This window comes from Salvelinus namaycush, chromosome 10 (assembly GCF_016432855.1).
Source record: "Salvelinus namaycush isolate Seneca chromosome 10, SaNama_1.0, whole genome shotgun sequence".
In the NCBI taxonomy this organism is placed as follows: Eukaryota; Metazoa; Chordata; class Actinopteri; order Salmoniformes; family Salmonidae; genus Salvelinus; species Salvelinus namaycush.
Genome location: NC_052316.1, coordinates 35,436,844 through 35,443,623, shown reverse-complemented (window position 1 = coordinate 35,443,623; position 6,780 = coordinate 35,436,844). Strand labels below are relative to the sequence as shown.

At 43.7% G+C, this 6,780-nt stretch overlaps 1 protein-coding gene across 1 annotated transcript in view; it reads right to left on the bottom strand.

Annotated features, from left to right (window-relative positions):
• slc1a7b (solute carrier family 1 member 7b) overlaps nt 1-6,780 on the bottom strand; it is a 104,939-nt gene that overhangs the window by 76,266 nt on the left and 21,893 nt on the right. The window lies entirely within an intron of this gene.

Genomic DNA, 6,780 nt, shown 5'->3' with positions numbered 1-6,780 from the left:
GATGACAGAGGGCTATTGACATTTCACATGCAGTAGTGAAGTACTCGACAAAAGGAAAATGTACTTTCAGGTACAATTCGGGTAAAACATTTTAGAAATGCTAATGGTTTCATATTTTAAAGAGGTTGTGCAATGAAGTTACTTTTCAAGGAACTCTTATGTCATTGCAAAAAGTACATGCAGTACTCATGCTAAAAGTTAAATGCAGAATTCTGAGAATTTTGTTCTGTTCCTCAAAGACGACCTCTAGTGTGTGTCTCATGCAGGGAAGTGTGTGTTTCATTCTGTCCATAATATTTTCCCTTCAGTGTCTGCATGAGTCAAGGTACAGTCAAGGCTCATTAATTATTCAATTTCTCTTTCTAGTCATGTAAATTCTACAGCCAACATACAATGGTAAGAGGTTTTTGTGAAAGTGTGTGTGTGTGTGTGGGGGGGGGGGGGGGTATATACTTTAAGTGCATATTATGTTGTAAGAATGAGCTGGCCCTTGCTGTCTATGTGTGGGAGTGTTTGTGTATGAGGGAGTGTTTGTGTGTGTGGGAGTGTTTGTGTTTGAGGGAGTGTTTGTGTATGAGGGAGTGTTTGTGTATGAGGGAGTGTTTGTGTGTGTGGGAGTGTTTGTGTTTGAGGTAGTGTTTGTGTATGTGGGAGTGTTTATGTATGAGGGAGTGTTTGTGTATGAGGGAGTGTTTGTGTATGTGGGAGTGTTTATGTATGTGGGAGTGTTTGTGTATGAGGGAGTGTTTGTGTGTGTGGGAGTGTTTGTGTTTGAGGGAGTGTTTGTGTATGAGGGAGTGTTTGTGTATGAGGGAGTGTTTGTGTATGAGGGAGTGTTTGTGTGTGTGGGAGTGTTTGTGTATGAGGGAGTGTTTGTGTATGAGGGAGTGTTTGTGTATGAGGGAGTGTTTGTGTGTGTGGGAGTGTTTGTGTTTGAGGTAGTGTTTGTGTATGTGGGAGTGTTTATATATGTGGGAGTGTTTGTGTATGAGGGAGTGCTCGTGTGTGTGGGAGTGTTCGTGTGTGTGGGAGTGTTTGTGTATGAGGGAGTGTTTGTGTATGAGGGAGTGTTTGTGTATGTGGGAGTGTTTGTGTATGAGGGACTGTTTGTGTGTGTGGGAGTGTTAGTGTGGTGGGAGTGTTTGTGTATGAGGGAGTGTTTGTGTTTATCGGAGTGTTTGTGTGTGTGGGAGTGTTTGTGTATGAGGGAGTGTTTGTGTTTGTCGGAGTGTTAGTGTGGTGGGAGTGTTAGTGTGGTGGGAGTGTTTGTGTGTGTGGGAGTGTTTGTGTATGAGGGAGTGTTTGTGTTTGTCGGAGTGTTAGTGTGGTGGGAGTGTTAGTGTGTTGGGAGTGTTTGTGTGTGTGGGAGTGTTTGTGTTTGTCGGAGTGTTTGTGTGTGTGGGAGTGTTTGTGTTTGTCGAAGTGTTTGTGTGTGTGGGAGTGTTTGTGTATGAGGGAGTGTGTACATCTGTGATCAAGGTCATTGTATAAAATAACATAGCTGGAGATGGTGGTCCAGAATATAGGTCCGTTTCAGATACTGGCAGTAGGTTTCATCCCACTAGGCAGTCCAATTCAACGTCTGGTTTTGATTTACATTTGGTTGAGTTGTCAACTAACCTGAATTCAACATGAAATCAACAAAAAATGTCACCATGTCATGGGACTTAGGTTAAAAGTTGGATGAAGAAAATACGAAATTCCAATCAGTTTTCCACGTTGATTCAACGTCATCACTGTCACGACCTCTACCGAAGGTGGCTCCCCTTCCTGTTCGGGTGGCGCTCGGCGGTCGTCGTCACCGGCCTACTAGCTGCCACTGATCTTTTCCTCCCCCTCATTGTCTGTTTATTAGTTACACCTGTTTTTAGTTAGGTTAATTAGTTGGGCTTTATTATCCAGCCGACCCGCCTGCTGGGTGTGCGGGATTGTTTTATGTGTACTCGTGTACACGCCTGTAAGTCACGGTTGTTCGTGTACGTGAGTTATTTTCGGGACTGTTTAGTTCCCCTGTGTTTTGGGGCATTTGTTTTGAGTGGTGTCGTTTTCACCGGTGTGGTGAAAAAAGAAGTAGCGCTACTCTGAACTCTCTGTCTCCTGCGTCTGACTTCTTCCTCCACTACACCCCGGGCATTACAATCACATTCATTTTTGTTGTTGAAGTAACGTGGAAACAATGTTGATTCAACCAGTATTTTTTCCCAGTGGGATGTATTGTATTGCATTGCAACAGGTGTTGGAGTGGTCTTGAATTTATCAGATTATAGTTTTTGCTTAGATCTAACACATTAACTCCGACTGACTGCTGACAGTTGTTATGAAGTTAGTTTCTGATGGCAGCTCAGTATTTAACAGGTGTAGCCAATAGCGCAGAGCGATATCCTAGGCTGACAATTACTCTGAATTACTGAAAAGGAGAGCTAACAGTGAGGAATAGTAGAATGGACAGTAGGACAGAAAACTCTGCAGACTTAACAGACAAGCTTCTCCGAAACATCCCCGGGCATTACAATCACATTCATTTTTGTTGTTGAAGTAACGTGGAAACAATGTTGATTCAACCAGTATTTTTTCCCAGTGGGATGTATTGTATTGCATTGCAACAGGTGTTGGAGTGGTCTTGAATTTATCAGATTATAGTTTTTGCTTAGATCTAACACATTAACTCCGACTGACTGCTGACAGTTGTTATGAAGTTAGTTTCTGATGGCAGCTCAGTATTTAACAGGTGTAGCCAATAGCGCAGAGCGATATCCTAGGCTGACAATTACTCTGTATTACTGAAAAGGAGAGCTAACAGTGAGGAATAGTAGAATGGACAGTAGGACAGAAAACTCTGCAGACTTAACAGACAAGCTTCTCTGAAACATCCCAAAGAAAATCAACTCTTTAGATGAAAGTAAATCTTGACAAGAGAATCAGGCAGCCCTGATTGTACTTTCATGTACTTTCATGTACAAAACCTCAGATTTAACCCTCGACACATAGACACTTCCACACCACACGTCCTAAAACTGGCCTTGATCCAGAGCACCCATCAACAACCCACCGTTCCTCTCTCTCTCCATCTACCCCTCCCCCCTAACTCAAGTCAACCTCCATCCTCCATCATGTTTAGCCCAGTCAGAGGGAAGTTGGCAGTTTATCAAAACTTTGAAAAAGCTTCTTTACTCTACGCTAACACTTTGGTGGCATGGCTAGGTGAATCTGCCACAGGAGTCGATGGAGCATTATCCATTTTATAGGTCACAGCAGGGGGAGGCTATCTTCTCCTGTCCACAGAGGAGATAGACAAGAGAGAGAAGTAGAGAGATGGAGAAAGAAATGGATGGGGAGAGAGGGAGAAAGATATGGATTGAGAGAGGGAGAGAGCAGGAGAGAGACACATACATATCCACGTAAAGACGAAAAGAGAGTGAGTGAGCGAGAGAGAGTGACAGTAATGGATAAAACGTGACATGACGTAAATCTCCATACCCTGCCATGTCTGTGAGATAAACATATATTTTTTATGTAGGGCCACAGTCATAGTCTGCTTATGTTTACCTGCACTTCGGTGTTCAGAGCAAAATACACACTGGTCACACACTGGTTGACTCAGTTATTTCCACATAATTTCAATGAAATTATGTTGAACCAATGTGGAATAGACGTTGAATTGACATCTGTGCCCAATGGGGAAACCCCAGCAATTGCAGTGACTTGAAAGTCTACAGCTTTGCAGTTGACAACCTTAAAATGTACAACCTTTAGGGTGTTTTATGATGGACTGATTGTGCAGATAAAGTCAGACCACATTTTATCACCTTAAAGCATTCTGATGTTGACGTCACATTCTGTTGTGTTAAACCAGTGGTGTAGTGGAGGGCACCTTTTTTATTTTGCACAGGCATTTACCCACCTATCATGGAAACTATAAGGATCATTACCTTATTCACCATGAACGACAATCAGCGTTAACCCAACCATTATTATTTACTAACACATCCCTGTGTGTAACCATGCATGACTAGTGGGTGGCTGAGGTAATTTTGTGTACTGTACAGTGCATTCAGAAAGTATTAAGTATTAAAGTTACAGCTTTATTCTAAAATTGATTACATAAAAAACTTCTTATCAACCTACACAAAATACCCCATAATGACAAAGCAAAAACAGGTTTTTAGAAATTTGTGCAAATACATCTGAAATACCTTATTTACATAAGAATTCAGACCCTTTGCTATGAGACTCTCTGGAGAGACCTGAAAATAGCTGTGCAGTGACACTCCCCATTCAACCTGACAGAGCTTGAGAGGATCTGCAGAGAAGAATGGGAGAATGTTCCTAAATACATGTGTCAAATCAAAACGAGTCAAATTTTATTTGTCACTTACCGTGAAATGCTTATTTACAAGCCCTTAGCCAAAAATGCAGTTCAAGAAATAGACTTGAGAAAATATTTACTAAATATACTAAAGTAAAAAATTAAATAAAAAGTAACACAATAACATAACAATAACGAGGCTATATACAAGGGGTGCCGGTACCGAGTCAATGTGCAGGGGAACAGGTTAGTTGAGGTAATTTGGACATGTAGGTAGGGGTAAAGTGACTACGCATAGATAATAAACAGCGCGAAGCAGCTGGGGGGTATATGTAAATAGTCCGGTGGCCATTTGATTAATTGTTCAGGAGTCTTATGGCTTTGGGGTAGACGCTGTAAAGGATCGTTTTGGACCTAGACTTGGCGGTCCGGTACCGCTTGCTGTGCAGTAGCAGAGAGAACAGTCTATGACTTGGGTGACTGGAGTCTTTGACAATTTTTTGGGCCTTCCTCTGACACCGCCTAGTATATTGGTCCTGGATGGCAGGAAGCTTGGCCCCAGTGATGTACTGGGCCGTACGCATTACCCTTTCTAGCGCCTTACAGTTGGGTGCCGAGCAGTTGTCATACCAGGCAGTGATGCAACCGGTCAGGATGCTCTCGATGGTGCAGCTGTATAACTTTTTGAGGATCTGGGGACACATACCAGATCTTTTTAGTCTCCTGAGGGGGAAAAGGTTTTGTCGTGCCCTCTTCACGACTGTCTTGGTGTGTTTGGACCATGATAGTTTGTGGACACCAAGGAACTTAACTCTTGACCTGCTCCACTACAGCTCCGTCGATGAGAATTGTGGCGCGCTCAGCACTCCTTTTCCTGCAGTCCACAATCATCTCCTTAGTCTTGATCATGTTGAGGGAGAGGTTGTTGTCCTGGGACCACACGGCCAGGTCTCTGATCTCCCTATGTGCTGTCTCGTCGTTGTTGGTCATCAGCAAACTTAACGATGGTGTTGAAGTTGTGCTTGCCCACGCAGTCATGGGTGAACAGGGAGTACAGAAGGGGACTAAGCACGCACAGGAGTGGACTTAGCCCCACTATTGAGGATCAGCGTGGCAGATGTGTTGTTACCTACCCTTACCACCTGGGGGTGGCCCGTCAGGAAGTCCAGGATCCAGTTTCAGAGGGAGGTGTTTAGTCCCAGGGTCCTTAGCTTAGTGATTAGCTTAGTGGGCACTATGGTGTTGAACACTGAGCTGTAGTCAATGAGCAGTATTATCACATATGTGTTCTATTTGTCCAGGTGTGAAAGGGCAGTGTGGAGTGTGATGGAGATTGGTCATCTGTGGATCTGTTGGAGTGGTATGCGAATTGGAGTGGGTCTAGGGTTTCTGGGTTGATGGTGTTGATGTGAGCCATGACCAACCTTTCAAAGCACTTCATGGCTACCGACGTGCTAGGGGACGGTAGTCATTTAGGCAGGTTACCTTCACTTTCTTGGGCACAGGGACTATGGTGGTCTGCTTGAAACATGTAGGATATTACAGACTTGGTCAGGGAGAGGTTAAAAATGTCAGTGAAGACACTTGACAGTTGGTCCACGCATGCTCTGAGTACATGTCCTGGCAATCCATCTGGCCCCGCGGCCTTTTGAATGTTGACCTGTTTAATGGTCTTGCTCACATCGGCTACGGAGAGTGTGATCACACAGTTGTCCGGAACAGCTGGTGCTCTCGTGCATGCTTCAGTGTTGCTTGACTCGAAGCGAGCATAAAAGGCATTTAGCTCGTCTGGTAGGCTCGCGTCACTGGGCAGCTCACGGCCCTGCCACATCCGATGAGCACCAGCTGCCACATCCGATGAGCGTCAGAGCCAGTGTAGTAGGATTCAATCTTAGTCCTGTATTGACCCTTTGCCTTTTTATGGTTCATCTGAGGGCATAGCGGGATTTCTTATAAGCGTCTGGATTAGTGTCCCGCTGCTTGAAAGCGGCAGCTCGATGCGGATGTTGCCTGCTTTCCATGGCATTGTCGATGAACTTATTAATGAAGCCAGTGACTGATGTGCTATACTCCTCAATGCCATTGGATGAATCACGGAACATACCAGTCTGTGCTAGCAAAACAGTCCTGTAGCTTAACATCCGCCTCATCTGACTACTTCCGTATCGAGTGAGTCACTGGTACTTCCTGCTTTAGTTTTTTGCTTATAAGCAGGAATGCTAAAATGTCTAAAAACCTATTTTGTTTTGTCATTACAGGCTCTAACTATTGGTTAGAGCCTGTAAGTAAGCATTTCACCTGTCGCACGTGACAAATAAACTTTGATTTGATTTGATTTGTATTGTGTGTAGATTGATGAGGGAAAAAACAATTTAATCAATTTTAGAATAAGGCTAAATAAGGCTACGTAACAAAATGTGGAAAAAGTGAAGGGGTCTGAATACTTTCCAAATGCACTGTATATGTTATGTCAC